At 47.9% G+C, this 15,768-nt stretch overlaps 1 non-coding gene across 1 annotated transcript; it reads right to left on the bottom strand.

Annotated features, from left to right (window-relative positions):
* Positions 1-12,200: 12,200 nt before the first annotated feature.
* Positions 12,201-12,272, bottom strand: TRNAE-CUC (transfer RNA glutamic acid (anticodon CUC)). Its single transcript has one exon. It is a non-coding gene; the product is annotated as a tRNA-Glu (tRNA).
* Between the last annotated feature and the right edge of the window lie 3,496 nt (positions 12,273-15,768).

Here is a 15,768-nt window from a genome sequence, read left to right on the forward strand (position 1 = left end):
TAGTTTGGACAGGAATAGTTCCGATCACCGGTCCTGGGGAGAGGGAGTTGGGAGTTGAGTCTTTCAAGTTAGTACAGGGAGTTACTTACGCACTTATCACTTATGTAGCCGACAGTTCACGCAGTAAAAATACACCACCACTACACACGCATACACATAATAGATTATGTACCCATCTTTACCACCACAAGCTAAGTAACCAAAATAGGGACCACAAAGTATAAAATAATAACCTGGAACGTTAGAGGCCTAAAGAACATGTCCAAACGATATAAAGTGTACAACCATTTAAAGCGCAGGGGGATCCACATAGCTTTATTACAAGAGACCCACCTGGTGGAACAGGAAGTTAACGCTCTTAAGAAATGATGAAGAGGCCAAATAATTGCCACAAGCTATTCAGCATTTGCAAGGGGAGTATTGCTCTGGATCCGTCTGGAGGTGCCCTTTCAGGTCCTACACAAGATCATAGACAAGGATGGAAGATATGTAGTGATATCCGGGAGATTAGAAGGGAGAGAAATAACATTAAGCGGGATATATGCACCCAATCAAGACCAGGGGAAATTCCTCGACAAACTGTCACTTGAAATAGGCTCACGTCTGACGGGCCCTAACTTGATTGGGGGGGATTTTAACTGCATAGCCAATATTAACCTGGACAGATTGCACCCCCCTCTCACACACTCCCCAACTCTAAAAACTGCCAAATCGTTCGCAGACTGGCAAAAACACTGGCAATTAGAAGATAGCTGGAGACAGCTCAATCCAAATATTCAGGACTATTCATATTACTCTGCGGTACACGACCTACATGTCAGGTTGGACACTTTCTTAGTTTCCCCTGAAATTCAAAATGATGTGATCTCTGCTGAATACCTGAGTCGTACAATATCTGATCACAATCCCTTTGTGTAGTCGCTGTCTTGGGGAAGAGTGAGAGCGACAATTCCAACATGGCGCCTGAGGGCAGAAATGCTCGAGGATGAGGCACTCAAACACCTTTTGCACACAACCATAATAGAGTTTTTTAAACAAAACACACAGACAGCATCCTCCAGATCCATTGAATGGGAAGCATTCAAGACAGTTATAAGGGGCACCTGTATCAACGAGAACATAGGAGTCCGGAAATCAATGGAAAATGAGCTCTGCAGACTGGAGGACTCCCTTAGGGACCTCGAGTGTAGACGCCCTACACAACCTGATCTGGTACCCCTGTTGAAAGACACCAAAAACAAAATAACGGAGGTGAACACTAGATTATCACGCTATGACTACAAACAGCATCTAGTTAAACAACACTCGGAGGGGGACAAAGCAGGTGCCCTACTGGCGTGGCTAGCTAACCCACCCAAGCAACAAACTATCATAGTGGAAATTGAAGAAACCCCAGGCACCAATGTTCACAGTCAAAAAGAGATTAATACAAGCTTTATTAACTACTATTCAACACTATATGCACCCCCCCGAGACACTAAATAACCTCCAGTTACAAGAACTGGAAGACCTCGCCCTCCCCAAACTTGGGGAAGAGGACAGCTCAGTCTTAGCAGCCCCAATTACAATTGCAGAAATTAAAACAGCGATCCAAGGCATGGCTAAAGGCAAAGTCCCAGGATCTGATGGACTCCCACTTGAGTTCTACCTCCTATATCAGGATCTGTTAGCCCCACACCTCAGCACAATATATACGGAAGCATGGAACAATAATAGCCTGCCCCAATCTACTAATGAAGCCATTATGATTCCCTTATTAAAACCCGACAGGCCGCTCTTATCGCCCACTGTCCATGCTCCATATAGATTATAAAATACTAAGTCGGATATTAGCGAACAGACTTTTGCTCCATTTGTCATCGCTAATCCACCAGGATCAGTCCGGTTTTATCCCACAATGCAGCACAGCACAAAATATTAGGCGCCTGGTATCTGTTCTCCATTCCATACCCCCGGAAATGCCGCAGACAGTGATCATCTCTGTAGATATAGAGAAGGCATTCAACTGCCTACGATGGGACTACCTGGAACAGGCCATGCTAAAATTGGGGTTGGGGAGGGATTTACACGTTGGACTAAGCTATTGTACTCAAATCCTACTGCTAGAGTGAAAGCGGGTAGCACTATATCTGACTCTTTCTCGATAGGTTGGGGAACTAGACAGGGTTGCCCATATCCCCTCTCCTCTTCGCAGTAGCAGTAGAGACGCTGGCTCAAATGGCTAGAACTGGGCGGGACTATGAAGGCATTTCTATTAATAATTGGACACATTACATCGCCCTTCATGCTGACGACATGGTGCTCTTCCTTTGAGATTTGGAAGGTGACCTACCCGGGGCAATAACGATGTTAGAGAGCTACAGAATAGCCTCCGGACTTCGAATTAATTGGAGGAAGTCCACCATATTCCCCGCGCACAGAGGCACAATCAAACCGAACGAAACAAGAGGTTTGCCTTGGTCACCTAATACATTTAAATACTTAGGGGTAAACATATATCACACCGCGGAAGACCTCCTAGAAGGAAATATTCATAGAGCGCTTAGAGGAGTCAGAACTAGCATGCGATTCTGGGAGACGCTACCACTGACGGTGTCCGGCAGGACCACCCATCTCAAAATGATAGTGCTGCCCAGAATGCTATACTACTTCTCCACTGTCCCACTTGTAATCCTAAAAGCAGTATTCAGAAGTATAGCATCTCTGTTCGCGAGCTTTATATGGGGATCGGGTAGGCACAGAATTGCACTAAATTTACTGCAGAGAACCACAGCTTAAGGAGGTCTAGCTGCCCCAAACCTAGAAATGTATTATTGGGCAGGGCAACTACAATGGCTAGCAAAACTCATCAGCGAACCCCGAGGTGCGAAGGAGTTACAGATCCCACTGAACTGCCCATCTAAAAAAGTATTAGGGGTAGTGCTAAATCCCAGGAAACCAAAGCTGCAGCTACCCATAGAGTGGGAATCAATTAGACACTGCTGGGAACAATATCTAAGACGCACCAGCACAAAGACCCCCTACACACCAGAGGCGCCCTTAGATTGCCTGGCATATACTATGGGGGACCAAATGCTTAAAGGCCTTAATAAGCTTGTGGAACATAACATCACAAAATTAGGCGACATATATGACAAAGGGAGACTCCGCACCTACTCAGAGCTCCAGGATCAGTTCAATCTCCCATCTGGACTGTTCCTCACACATAGCGCGATCACCAGAATTGCACAGCAAATCTGGGGGACTGCAGCTCTCGAACTCCAACACACAGTGGCTGTGACATCCTTTGCACAATCGGGGAGAAAAAAGGAGTGATCTCAGAAATATACAAATCCTTACAAAGCAGCACATGCATACCCCTAAGCAAACTTAGAAACAAGTGGCAAGCTGAATTAAACACACCCATAGAGGATGCACAAAGGGCAAGGATCACCTCTCATACTTATTCGGTGTCTGGAAATGCCAGATTCAAATTAATAAATCTATACATTTATCATAGGGCCAAGCTAACCCCGCAAATGATAACTAAAATATACAACACAAATGAAGCAAGATGCCCTAGATGTGCCGAAATAGCTGCAGGACTGGTACACATGCTACGGAGTAGCTCACAACTCAGCTCATACTGGACAGAGATCTTTCGGAGAACCTCCGCCAGCACTGACAGGTCGATTCCCCTGTCTCCGCTGGTGGCTCTATTGGGAGACTTCCTGCGCCCCGCAGCTCACAAAATGTCAAATACATTTATTGATCTGGCTCTTGTTCTGGCCAAAAGAGAAATCACCTCACACTGGAAAGACCCAGCGGGCCCGCAGATTAAAAGATGGCAAGAAGCACTAGAAAAATGGGCAGAAACTGAGGGGACAGTGCTATTAAGAGAAGCGCTCCAGGGACGGAGACCAAGAGATGGCGCAACACAATGTGATTCAATACTGGAGAGTTTGAAACACCCTGAACGACCCAGCACTTGAAAATGACCCAACAGCCTCAGTCTCTGAATCAGAAACAGCCCCCACACCGGCAACATAAAACTTTGGATGCGTACGTTGTACTGCTTAGCCCATCAAAAACTGTCAGCTATGGAACATAATGCGTTGATTTAAGTGCAATTTGGGGAGAGGGGGATTTCATAGCTTAAAATTGGGGAATTTACTGTTTAAGGTTAAAAAACAATAAAATATATTAAAAAAAAAAAAAAAAAACAGAAGGGATTGTGATGGGTTATCCTTTGATGGTCATGGTATCTCACTAAATTGAGATTCTCATTGCTCGTTCTAGAGCACAGCACATGACGAACAGCCGCGTGACCGACTATGAGAGAATTATTCTGGCAATTATTCTGGCATCTAAGTATGTTTCTATCTGATGATGTAACACACGAAATCCAGCTTCTCTATCGCCTACTCCAGAGGGAGAGAATGAGAATGACTTTGATCATGAGTGTATCAAAGTAACTGAATTATGCACAAAACCAAGACCAGATATACTCGATGTTCCTCTTACAAATCCTGACCATACTATTTTGTTGATGGTTCATACCTAAGAGATCGACTGGGTATCCTAAGAGCTGCATACGACATATGTACATTAAGCGGAGTAGTAGAAGTGAAACGACGCCTCGGCGCCCGACATCGCAATAGCCATCCCGGAATGCTACAAGATCATCCGTAGGGACCGCAACAACGGAATTGGAGGAGGCATAGCCATCGCCCACAAATCCTCCCTCAAGGTCGACACCCACACTGACGACTCCCTCAAGACCGCCAAATACCTACACTTCCGCATCCACACCGACCCCAACACCACTCTCAGAGGAACGCTCATCTACAGACCCCCGGACCACGAGCACCATTCAGCGAATCCCTCGCCGACCTCACCAGCACCCACGCACTCACCTCAACAGATTACATCCTCCTCGGGGACCTAAATTTCCACCTGGAGAACAACAACAACACCAACTCCACTACCCTGATCGACAACCTCACCAACCACGGCCTCAGACAACTCGTCAACACACCAACCCACATCGCCGGCCACACGCTTGATCCCATCTTCTCATCAAGCTCCCACGTCACCTTCAACCATACCACCGTACTCCACTGGACCGACCACCACTGCATCCACTTCACCTACAAGAAACATACCGAGCACCATCGCACCCAACAACCACCCCGCCAATGCTGGAGCAAAGTTACGGAAGACCAGCTTACCAACGCCCTCGCCCAGAACCCACCCCCAACTCCACCGACCCAGACACCGCCGCCCACAACCTCACCCTGTGGATCAACGACTGCGCCAACACCCTTGCGCCACTCAAAAAACCCATCGACAACCAAGCCAGAAGAAAAGCCACCTGGTTCACCGACGAGCTCCTAAACTCCAAACGTGACTGCCGGAAGCTAAAAAAGGAATGGCTCCCCAAACACACACCTGACAGCCTCACAGCCCACAAGGACGCCACCCGCAAGCACCACCAACTCATCAGGCAAGCCAAACGATCCCACTTCAAAGACCGCCTGGACAACAACGCACACGACAGCAAAGAGCTCTTCAGCATCGTGAAAGAACTCCCAAACCCCAGCGCCAATGTCATCGACATCCCTCCATCCCAAGAACTCTGCAACGCACTGTCCATCTTCTTCCACCGGAAGATCACCGACATCCACAACAGCTTCGACGCCACTCCCACGCCAGACCCCACCCCCGAACACCCGACCTGTGCAAACCACCTGACCTCCTGGACCAACGTGAACGACACAGAGACACGCAAGATCATGAACTCCATCCACTCAAGATCTCCGTCAGACCCCTGCCCCCACCACGTATACAACAAAGCCGACTCCACCATTGTCCCCCAACTACGGAAGGTCATCAACATCTCCTTCGAAACAGCGACATTCCCTGAAAAATGGAAACACGCCGAAATCCGCACCCTCCTCAAGAAGCCCAAAGCAGACCCCAACGACCTCAAGAACTTCCGACCCATCTCCCTGCTCCCTTTCCCAGCAAAGGTGATTGAAAAACTCGTCAACACACAACTAACCAGCCAAATCGAAGACAACGGCATCCTAGACCCCTCCCAGTCCGGCTTCAGATGAAACCACAGCACCGAAACCGCCCTTCTCGCCGCCACAGACGACATCAGATGCCAAATGGACAACAGCGAAACATCAGCCCTCATCCTCCTGGACCTATCTGCCGCCTTCGACACAGTCTGCCACTGCACCCTGAAATTACGCCTCCACGAAACCGGAATTCAAGGAAAAGCCCTCGACTGGATCGTCTCATTCCTCTCCGGCAGAACCCAGAGAGTCCGCCTCCCCCCCTTCCACTCCGAAGCCACCGACATCATCTGCGGCGTCCCCCAAGGCTCATCCCTCAGCCCGACGCTGTTCAACATCTACATGGCCCCCCTCGCACAAGTGGCCCAACAGCACAACCTCAACATTCTCACCTACGCCGACAACACCCAGCTCATCCTCTCACTCACCAAAGACCCGCGCACCGCCAAAACCAACTTCCACGAGGGAATGAAATCCATCGCCGAATGGATGAGAAACAGCCGTCTGAAACTGAACTCGGATAAGACGGAGGTCCTCATCCTCGGACCCACCCCCTCCGCCTGGGACGACTCCTGGTGGCCAACAGCAGTAGGAACCCCACCGACACCGTCCGACCACGCTCGCAACCTGGGCTTCATCCTCAACTCCTCCCTCACCTTGTCTAACAGGTCAAAGCAGTCTCCTCCTCCTGCTACAAGACACTCCGCAGCTCCGCAGAATCTACAAGTGGATCCTGACAGAAACAAGAAGAACAGTGACACAGGCCCTCGTCAGCAGCAGGCTGGACTACGGCAACGCACTCTACACAGGCATCCCAGCAAAAGACCTACTACGCCTCCAACGCATCCAAAACGCCTCCGCCAGGCTGATCCTCAATGTACCCCGCCACAGCCACATCTCCCACCACCTGAGAAACCTTCACTGGCTCCCCGTGGACAAAAGGATCACTTTCAAGCTTCTTACCCACGCTCACAAAGCGCTCCACGACACCGGACCAGCCTACCTAAACAACAGACTCAGCTTCTACACCCCAACCCGTCAGCTCCGCTCCACTAACCTCGCCCTCGCCACCATCCCCCGCATCCGAAGAAAGACCTCCGGCGGCAGATCCTTCTCATACCTCGCCGCCAAAACCTGGAACACCCTCCCCACCAACCTGCGACAGACTCAAGACCTACTCACCTTCAGAAGACTCCTCAAGACCTGGCTCTTCGACCAGTAACAACAGCTCCCTCCTCCCCGCCCCCAAGCGCCTTGAAACCCTCACGAGTACGTAGTGCGCTTTATAAATCCAATGATTGATTGATTGATTGATTACTTGCGCAAAGTAACTTCTGCACAATTGGGCGCTTTAATCACTCTTACCAGAGCCTGCTATATCAAAGAAGGTTCACGAGTCACCATTTACACCGATTTGCAGTTGTGCATGATTTCAGCCAGCTATGGTCACAAAAGGCATTTTTAACTTCTGTTTGCAGTCTTATAAAAAATTTACCGTACACTTCAAATTTACTGAATGCTCTACAATTGCCAAAGGAGATTGCTGTTGTGAAGTGTGCCGCACACAAGAGCAGAAATGATGTTGTCATGAGTGGTAACTGATATGCTCTTGAGTCCAGCACCTTTCACTTAGATGAACCATGTAATGTAGAATGTAGAAGACGAAACAGTGACAAATATGTTAATGAATACTGTACACATTTTTAATGAATTAAAAGAACAATAACATGCTGCCTCACAAATAGAAATGTTTAACTGGGAAAGAATGGGATGAATAAAAGATGCTAGTGATAGTTAGGTATCAATGAAGGAAAGCCTGGGCTACCAGATTCTCTTTTGTCAGCTATGTTGCGAGATATGCATGGCCCGACTCATGTATGCAGAAATGGGATGACTACAAAGACTTCTCTTTGACGTTTGGCTACTTCAAAGACAGAAATGGGTATAAGTACTGGACCTCTGACACCACATAGCTAGAAAACTTTTGAACTGAGGACATTCTGCCAGGAAGAAGAGCAGGATGCTGTAGGAGGGACTGCCACTCTCCTTGTCGCTTTGTTGTGTTGGCCTGCTGCTTGCTTCTTCTGTCCTGCGAGTGAAAGGACTGGACTTTGCTTTCTACATCCTGCATTCCAAAGATCTCCATGCACTTGAACTGAGCTTCCCTCCTGTTAGGGAGTCTCAGGGCCATCAAAGACTTCAATTACCAGGACATGGGCTCTCTTGTTGAGCGTCGTGACTTGACAGGTGGTGCTAAATCCAGTTCCTGGGCCCTTGCAAGTGAGTTCTGGTGCAACCAAAAACAAACTAGTGCATCGATGTCCAGAATGACATCAGGATCGGCACTGCTCTGTGACTCCGTGCCGCTGCCTGCACCAGAGCCATGTTCCTCGCTGAGTGCAATGACTGCGACCTCCACCGCAGGCCCAGCGCCGCTGCAGCACCTTCAAAGTCTTGCCACAATGTGAGTCTCAAGCGCCATGTCACTGACATTCATGGCACCCGACTCCGACTCTGCCGCAGCACCTGTGGCGTGATCGCGACACACGAAGTCAACACCTCACGTCTTAGCTGCTTGATTCATCGACCATGTCATAAGGAACTGATGCCTTACCACCAATGCCGCATCACCTCCCATACAACCGTAAGGAACCGAAGCCTCAACTCCCCGGTGGCGGTAAGGAACCAATGTCGCACCAGGTCCAGCAAAGCCTCACTTCCCATACTCTGTGTAACGTCTTTGTTTCCTCATAGTTTTCCAAGGTACTGTTACCGGGGTCCGTGGGACTCCGTAACCGGCCCGCCCTCGCGAGTGGCGTCAGACTGGAGATGACCCTGTCAAAACGTTGTGATAGCCCCAGTTGGAGCTATTGTGTTTCTAAGTGCTAAACTACATTTAATCTTTAAAAATGTGTATCTTTACTTGTGAATGTTGGATTTTGCTGATCTGGTCTTGTTTTACTCAGATAAATATTGGCTATTTTTCTAAACTGGTGTGGAGTACTTTTGTGGTGTTTTCACTGTGTTACTATGTGTCTATACAAATACTTTATACAATGCCTCTGAGATAAGCCAGACTGTTTGAGCCAAGCTACCAGAGGGGTGAGCAGGGGTTATCTTAGCTGTGTGACTCCCTTACCCTGACTAGAGTGAGGGTCCCTACTTGGACAAGGTGAAAACCACCGCTAACTAGAGACCCCATTTCTAATAATGACATTGTTTACTCCTTTAACTAACAAAATCATTACTGATCATAACGTGCACGATGTAGCCTGTAAAATTAACGCAGACAAAAGAATATTCACAGATTAATTGAATGAAAGGATAAGAGTAGATGAAGAAAGAGAAGAGAAAATGAATGCTGTCCGTATTATTGGGAAAGGAGAGGAGATTTTAAAGGAAACTCCTCCCAAATTGAGCCTGAAGTGAATAAGAAAAGGAGCACTGTATACAGTATGTCAGCCAGAGGGAAATGAGACAGTTGAGAAATTAGGATGCAGTGAGTGTGGACACAGCTATTTAGTAAATGGAAAGTCCTTTTCCACTGTAGAAGCTAGCATTAAAGACCTATATTATGTATTTGGTCAATCAGCTTATTTTCAGTGACCACCTAATTGGGTAGGAAGTTTCTATGCTGCATTAGGTTTTCTTCAAATTTACAAAATTAATTAGTTAGATTCTCCTATTGATAATTATATTAAAATAAGTAGAGGAAGCTTTAAGTAGATTCTTATTGATATTTTTGGAGCATTAATACCATCTGTAGGAGTAGCGCTGAATGATATAAAGATTAGAAAAATGTCTGCCTTGGCTGACAGCTTGCTACTAACACTGTACGTGCTTTAACACTGATTAATGAAATGCTTGGAATACGGGCTATGATTACGCAAAACCATCTTATGTTGGATTTGCTCCTCCCAAAGAAATACGGAGTTTGCAAAGTCTTTGATGGTCGATAGGGGCGGGTCCTTCGCAATGGCGCACAAGCGTCGCCCACTGGCTCAGAGCCAGCAGCTGAAAAATAAAACAATATTTAATTATCATTTTATTTTTCAGCTGCTGGCTGATCCAGCATTGGCAGGGAGTGGCGGGGCTGGGCCATGGGTGGGGGGAGGAGGGGAGTGAGTGCACTTAAAAGTGCGCATGTCAGTTTGGCCAGCTGTCTTAGCCCGGCAAACTGACATGCACACTTGGGTTTCTTCACCCTGGCTGTGTTGCGCAGCCGGGTTGGAGAAACAACACAGGCTCCAGTGCACTGTCTGAGCAGCAGACCAAGCCGCTCAGACCAATCCTGACGCTGCTCTCATGCAAGGTAAAGAATGAGAGCAGCTCCAGGATTGAGTGGGAGTCTGTGCTGGTGTCCCAGGGAGTGCTGGGACACCAACTCCATGGAGAGAGGAGCAGGGCAGCCAGAGACAGAAGATAGGCAAGTTTAAAAAATATAGATTTTAGTATTTCCCCCTCCCCTTTTCCCCCCTTTTGAGATTTGTATTACACACATAAGGCATGAATTAACTGAAGCAGAAGAGACAGGTGCATGGGAAGAATCCAGATCATTTTTCGGATCGGTCGGGAACAGGTTTGGGTAGATGGGCCAATGGCTGGTGGTGCAGATGGTGGAGTTTAGAAGCTGCTGTTAGCACCAATGTTTGTCACATTAGTCGGTATTGCACGTGTGTTTATTTCCTTGAAATGTCGCAAAGGACTTTCATCATTGAAGGGAAAACTTGTGGGACTAAGATGATGGCAGCAACGAGAGGAAGAAACCGAAAGAGACGGATGTCAAAGGCGAGGAGATGCAAAGTGAACTTTATGATAAGATGAGGGATTTGCAAGAGACCAAACAGAAGAACCGAAGTGAATGAAAGATGCACTATAATAAAGAACTGAAGTGATGATGAAATCATTCGGGGGGCGGTAATTTGCTATTAATAAAAATCACTCACGTGAGCTATTGCTAATATTTAAACCTGCTTACACTGTCTTTCATGTTGTTTAAACGTAATCCTATGTCACGTGATATTATTATTGACTCCGCTTCTAAAATAAACTTTCATAGTTTCACACTAATCAGCACAAAAAGTTTTCAGATGAAGTCTCCTGAATGCACTAAACCAATGATAAGTTTCGTGAACCAGCAGTCACTCACTCTTCTGTCAGTGGTTTGTGACTGTCCCTGAAATGTTTAGTTATTACTGGTGACAACTCAGGTGAAGAAGAAATACATCTAATGAAACAGTTCCAATTTTAAAAGAAAAAAATGTATGCTCTAATAGAATAAAAAATAAAAATAAACCTTCCCTGGCTTTTACTACATAGAAGTAAGAAGAGAAAAAGATTACTTCCCTGACCGGGAATCCCATATGGGGGAGGGGCCCGCTGCGACATCTGGCTTGCCCCTTGCGACCCCTGGTGACCCCTAGGTGACATCCATGCGAGCGCTTGCCGTCAAGGTCAGCGTGTGGCGCGGCCAAGGCTATCCTCCCCTGAGGCTCCTGAAGGGACAGCTGGCGCCTGAAGTAAGGAGTGGCCTTCTGACCGAAGTCACCTGAGGCAGGTGCCCGCCGTCAGAGGCCTTAAGGGGCAGGGGCTAAAGGGACATTTTAAGTCCAGCCAGAAGGCAGAAGGTTTGGTCTGTGCTGTCCTGGGGCAGGACTTCCTCCTTAGTAGGGCTGCCACCTGGCTGTGTTTTTTGAACTACCTCGTCTGTACGTTTAATTCCAGGCTGGTAAAAATATTGAGAAAAGCTGTGAAATTCAGGTTCTAAGAAAGGAGGCAACCCCAATCTTATACACACTGCGCTGACACTTACAAAGGGTATTCCTGGTGCAGCAGGGAAATGTGCCCCCTGGAGACATCTTGCAGTCACTATGTGGACAAGCAAGAGCTCTGGAGCTCTGGAGCTCTCAGCTGATCACAGCAAGATGGAGTGCTTTCAGATGTTATTTGGAGTGAAAAAAAGAGCTGTGAGAAAGCTGTGTGATATTGTGAGAAAAGTCAATTAAAGAAGAACTAGTGGTAATGAAGCATTTGTAATTGAAAGCTTTCCTAATGTGTTTGAATCCATGAAAAGTGTAAAATGAAAGGTTTCCTATAAGAAATGTAAGTGTAGAAGTAAAAAGTGTAAGGAATTGCGCGTTCCCTGACCGGGAATCGAACCCGGGCCGCGGCGGTGAGAGCGCCGAATCCTAACCACTAGACCACCAGGGAGCAGGCGCAGGTTGTCCACCACCACCCAATATAGAAATAAGAACTGGTCAGCAGGCTACTCAGGATCCCATTTCCTATTACAGGAAAATTAAAGCAGCCAGTGTACGTGTAGTTTTCATTTCCAGGTTCTTTCACATGGACACAGGCAGCCACAGCCTCAACAAATACACACACTCACTGCACAAAACACACACACAAACCGGCTCTTCCTCAACACCTCACACAACCTTCTCACCTCCCAGCAGACGCTCTCAGCAGCTCCCAGCAGCATCACCTTCCACACTCACAACAAGCAGCACCGACCCCGCTCTTCAGCCCAGGGGCCCCGGATCTGTCTCATGGGAGGGGGGGGGTTGCACAAAGGGACTGAGGGGACACTCTCCCCCCCAGCTGGAGGAGGGAGCTGGACTGGGAAGGGGGAGAGAGGAGGCGGGAAAAGCCAAGGTGTCTGAGTGGCTGAGAAAGGAGCTGCTTGGGGTTGGAAAGCGGAGGAAACAGAGGAGACTGAGGAAAAGTCCTGGGAGCCGGAGTTGTGACCTGAGGATGTCAGCTCTTCACTCCAGGCCTCCGCTCCACCCACTGAGCTATCTAGCGCCGGTGTGTAGGGTGTTGTTAAGGCACTACATGGCACCAGAAGTGGCCCAGGCGCTGCCCATTGACGCATCTTTCTTTTTTCTATTCACAAACTCAAGGGTTTGCTAAATTGCAAACCTGCCAGACAATTTAACTTGTAGGAAAAATGGCTGAGTAGCGACAGAATTTGCTTATATATTTTCATTTATTATTGTTGCAATCCAAACGTTAATAAAGGGGATTAAGTTGTTTTATAATATTGTAATTGTATTTAAATAGTGCTTACTACCCTGACGAGGTATGTGTAGTTTTGGTAAAACGTGCGTGTGTTCACAAAGGACACGGAGACAGTGCTTGGTTGCAGACACGCGTGGAACTGCGTCATCGCAGTTCCTCCTTTATTTATAACCCCGTGCTCCGTGCCCCTCCCGGACACGCAGAGCACGCTACGCAAACAAGGAGAGCCCGCCTGGCTCTCGATACACTCTTTACATCCCCCCCATGTTTTACTCCACATGGAGAAGGATTAATATAAAATAAACTTAAACAAAATAGAAACAATATAAATAGCTAATAACGAAAAGCACTTCAAACCCCTTAACACCCTTATCCCCATGATCGCAAACACTGTGTACTTTAAACGGTTGTAAATCTCTTTCCGCTATCGACTTCCTTTTCCGACAGCTGCTCAACCATTACTAGACAACAACGGAATCCATGTTACAAACAGTCCATCTGACAGACAAAGTCTTTCAACTGACTGCTCGGTACAGGATTGGGGCGTAAGTCATATCTCGCACTTCTGGTGCACAAACCTTCATGCTCAGAAACGCAACCAGGCCTGGTTTGTTCAGTCAGCATTGGCCTAGTAACGCTCTCCGTCTCTTGGGCCACTGTGAATGGACCATCTATGATATCATCTACTTCTGCTTCTTCACCAGCCGACTCCCTCACGCCAGCTCTCTTAAAATGTGACACATTTCGTGTCACTCTTTGTCTTCCTCGGGCTGCAGTTATCATTGATCCCTTCACACCAATGACCTCCCACACCTCGGGCTCAAATGGTGTTCTAAACTTTCCTCCTCCTCGCCGACACCTTACTACCACTTGATCTCCCTCTTGAAACCCTCGATACTTAGCTCGTCGTTGGTCACTCGCCCTTTGATTAGTAGCTCTTCGTCGTTTTTGAGTGGCTTCAACATCCAACACCGGAGGTTTCCATTAAGGGCCTGATGGGATACAGTCACGGGGAGACACTTTGAACATCAAGGAAGAGGGAGCACAACCAGTAGTGCTATGGGGCGTTTGACGATAAGCACTCAGGAACTGATGCAAACACTGTTCACTGTCTTCCTTCTGCTCCACTCCAATCCTTAGAGCCCTGTTCAGAGTTCGCATGAACCTTTCCACATCCCCGTTCGCCTGAGGCCAGTAGGGCATTATTTTGCGATGACGAATTGCCAAACTGTCAAGATACGACCTAAACTCTTGCCCCTGGAACGGGGGACCATTATCAGTTCAAACTTCATCAGGCAGACCAAACAAAGGAAACGTCTTTTGCAAAACTGGCCGCACATTTTCAAACGCCGTTGACGATACCACTTCAACCACTGGGAACTTAGTATAGGAATCAATCAGAACAGCAGTCAACCTCCCATCTGGAAAGCTCCCAAAGTCCATGCTTACTTTAGCCCAAGGTTTCAGAGTGGGCGGTTCGGTCACCACAGGGCAACTCGGAGGTTCCATCGATGTTATGATACAGGAGTGACACCTCCCTACCATCTCGTCAACCTGACTATCCATGCCTGGGAACCACACTTTGGCACGTAATCTCGCTTTAGTTTTAGCAGCCCCTTGATGTCCTTGATGAGCCAGATCAATCACCCTGGACCAGAGACATTGTGGAAGCACAATTCTTCGTCCCCTCAGAACCAAACCATACTTATCGGTAGACAGCTCATCACGCACCTTCCATATGCTTTGCATAGCTATCCTCTGATCAGGGCAGGACACATGTGTCTTCTCTAGGAAATACTTCCATCGTTTATGGCTCAAAGCTTCCTTGACATGACTCAACATCGCATCGTCCTGGGTAGCACTTACAATGTCAGTTACGAGAAGAGCATTAGGACACGCCGACTGTACGACCATGCTGACAAAACCCTCCGTACTTTCCTCATCTTGTTCTTGCCGAGCATCAAACACCTGCGGAGAAGGGTGGCGGGACAGATAGTCTGCCGGATTGTTCACACCAGGCCGATAAACAACCGTGAACCTATAGGGCTGAAGGAGAACTGTCCATCGCTCAATCCTCGGAGGTGCAAGACGGGGGCTCCCCGCAAACAATGACACTAGAGGTTTGTGGTCAGTCACTACCTGAAACTCGTGCCCGTACAAGTACAAATGAAAATGGCGGCATGCCCATCGAATGGCTAGGGCCTCTCGTTCAATCTGCGCATACCTGGTTTCAACCGCCGACAACGCCCAACTGGCATATGCAACTGGGATCCATTCTTGATACCGCTGTTCCTGCAAGAGACCGGCTCCAAGCCCAACGGGGCTTGCATCTACCACCACTTCAGTCCTCCTGCTGGGGTTGAAGTAGGCCATAGTCGCCTTATCTAGCAAGGCATCCTTAATACCCATAAACGCCTGTTGGGCCTCTGGAGTCCAGTCCCAACGGTGTTGCCCTTTCGTGAGTCATCAGAGAGGTTCAGACATGGTGGCAAGTTGGGGTATGAACCTTCCACAATACGTGGCCATCCCCAGGAAACTGCGAACTTCCGTGACATTTTGTGGAACAGGAGCCTGACGGATAGCTTCAACCTTCCGGGGGTCCACTTGCAGACCATCTTTCGAAAACACTTAGCCGAAGAATTCTACTGAGGTTTGATAGAAGGCACACTTCTTCTTATGAAGTGTT

This window comes from Pleurodeles waltl, unplaced genomic scaffold (assembly GCF_031143425.1).
Source record: "Pleurodeles waltl isolate 20211129_DDA unplaced genomic scaffold, aPleWal1.hap1.20221129 scaffold_67, whole genome shotgun sequence".
Classification (NCBI taxonomy): Eukaryota; Metazoa; Chordata; class Amphibia; order Caudata; family Salamandridae; genus Pleurodeles; species Pleurodeles waltl.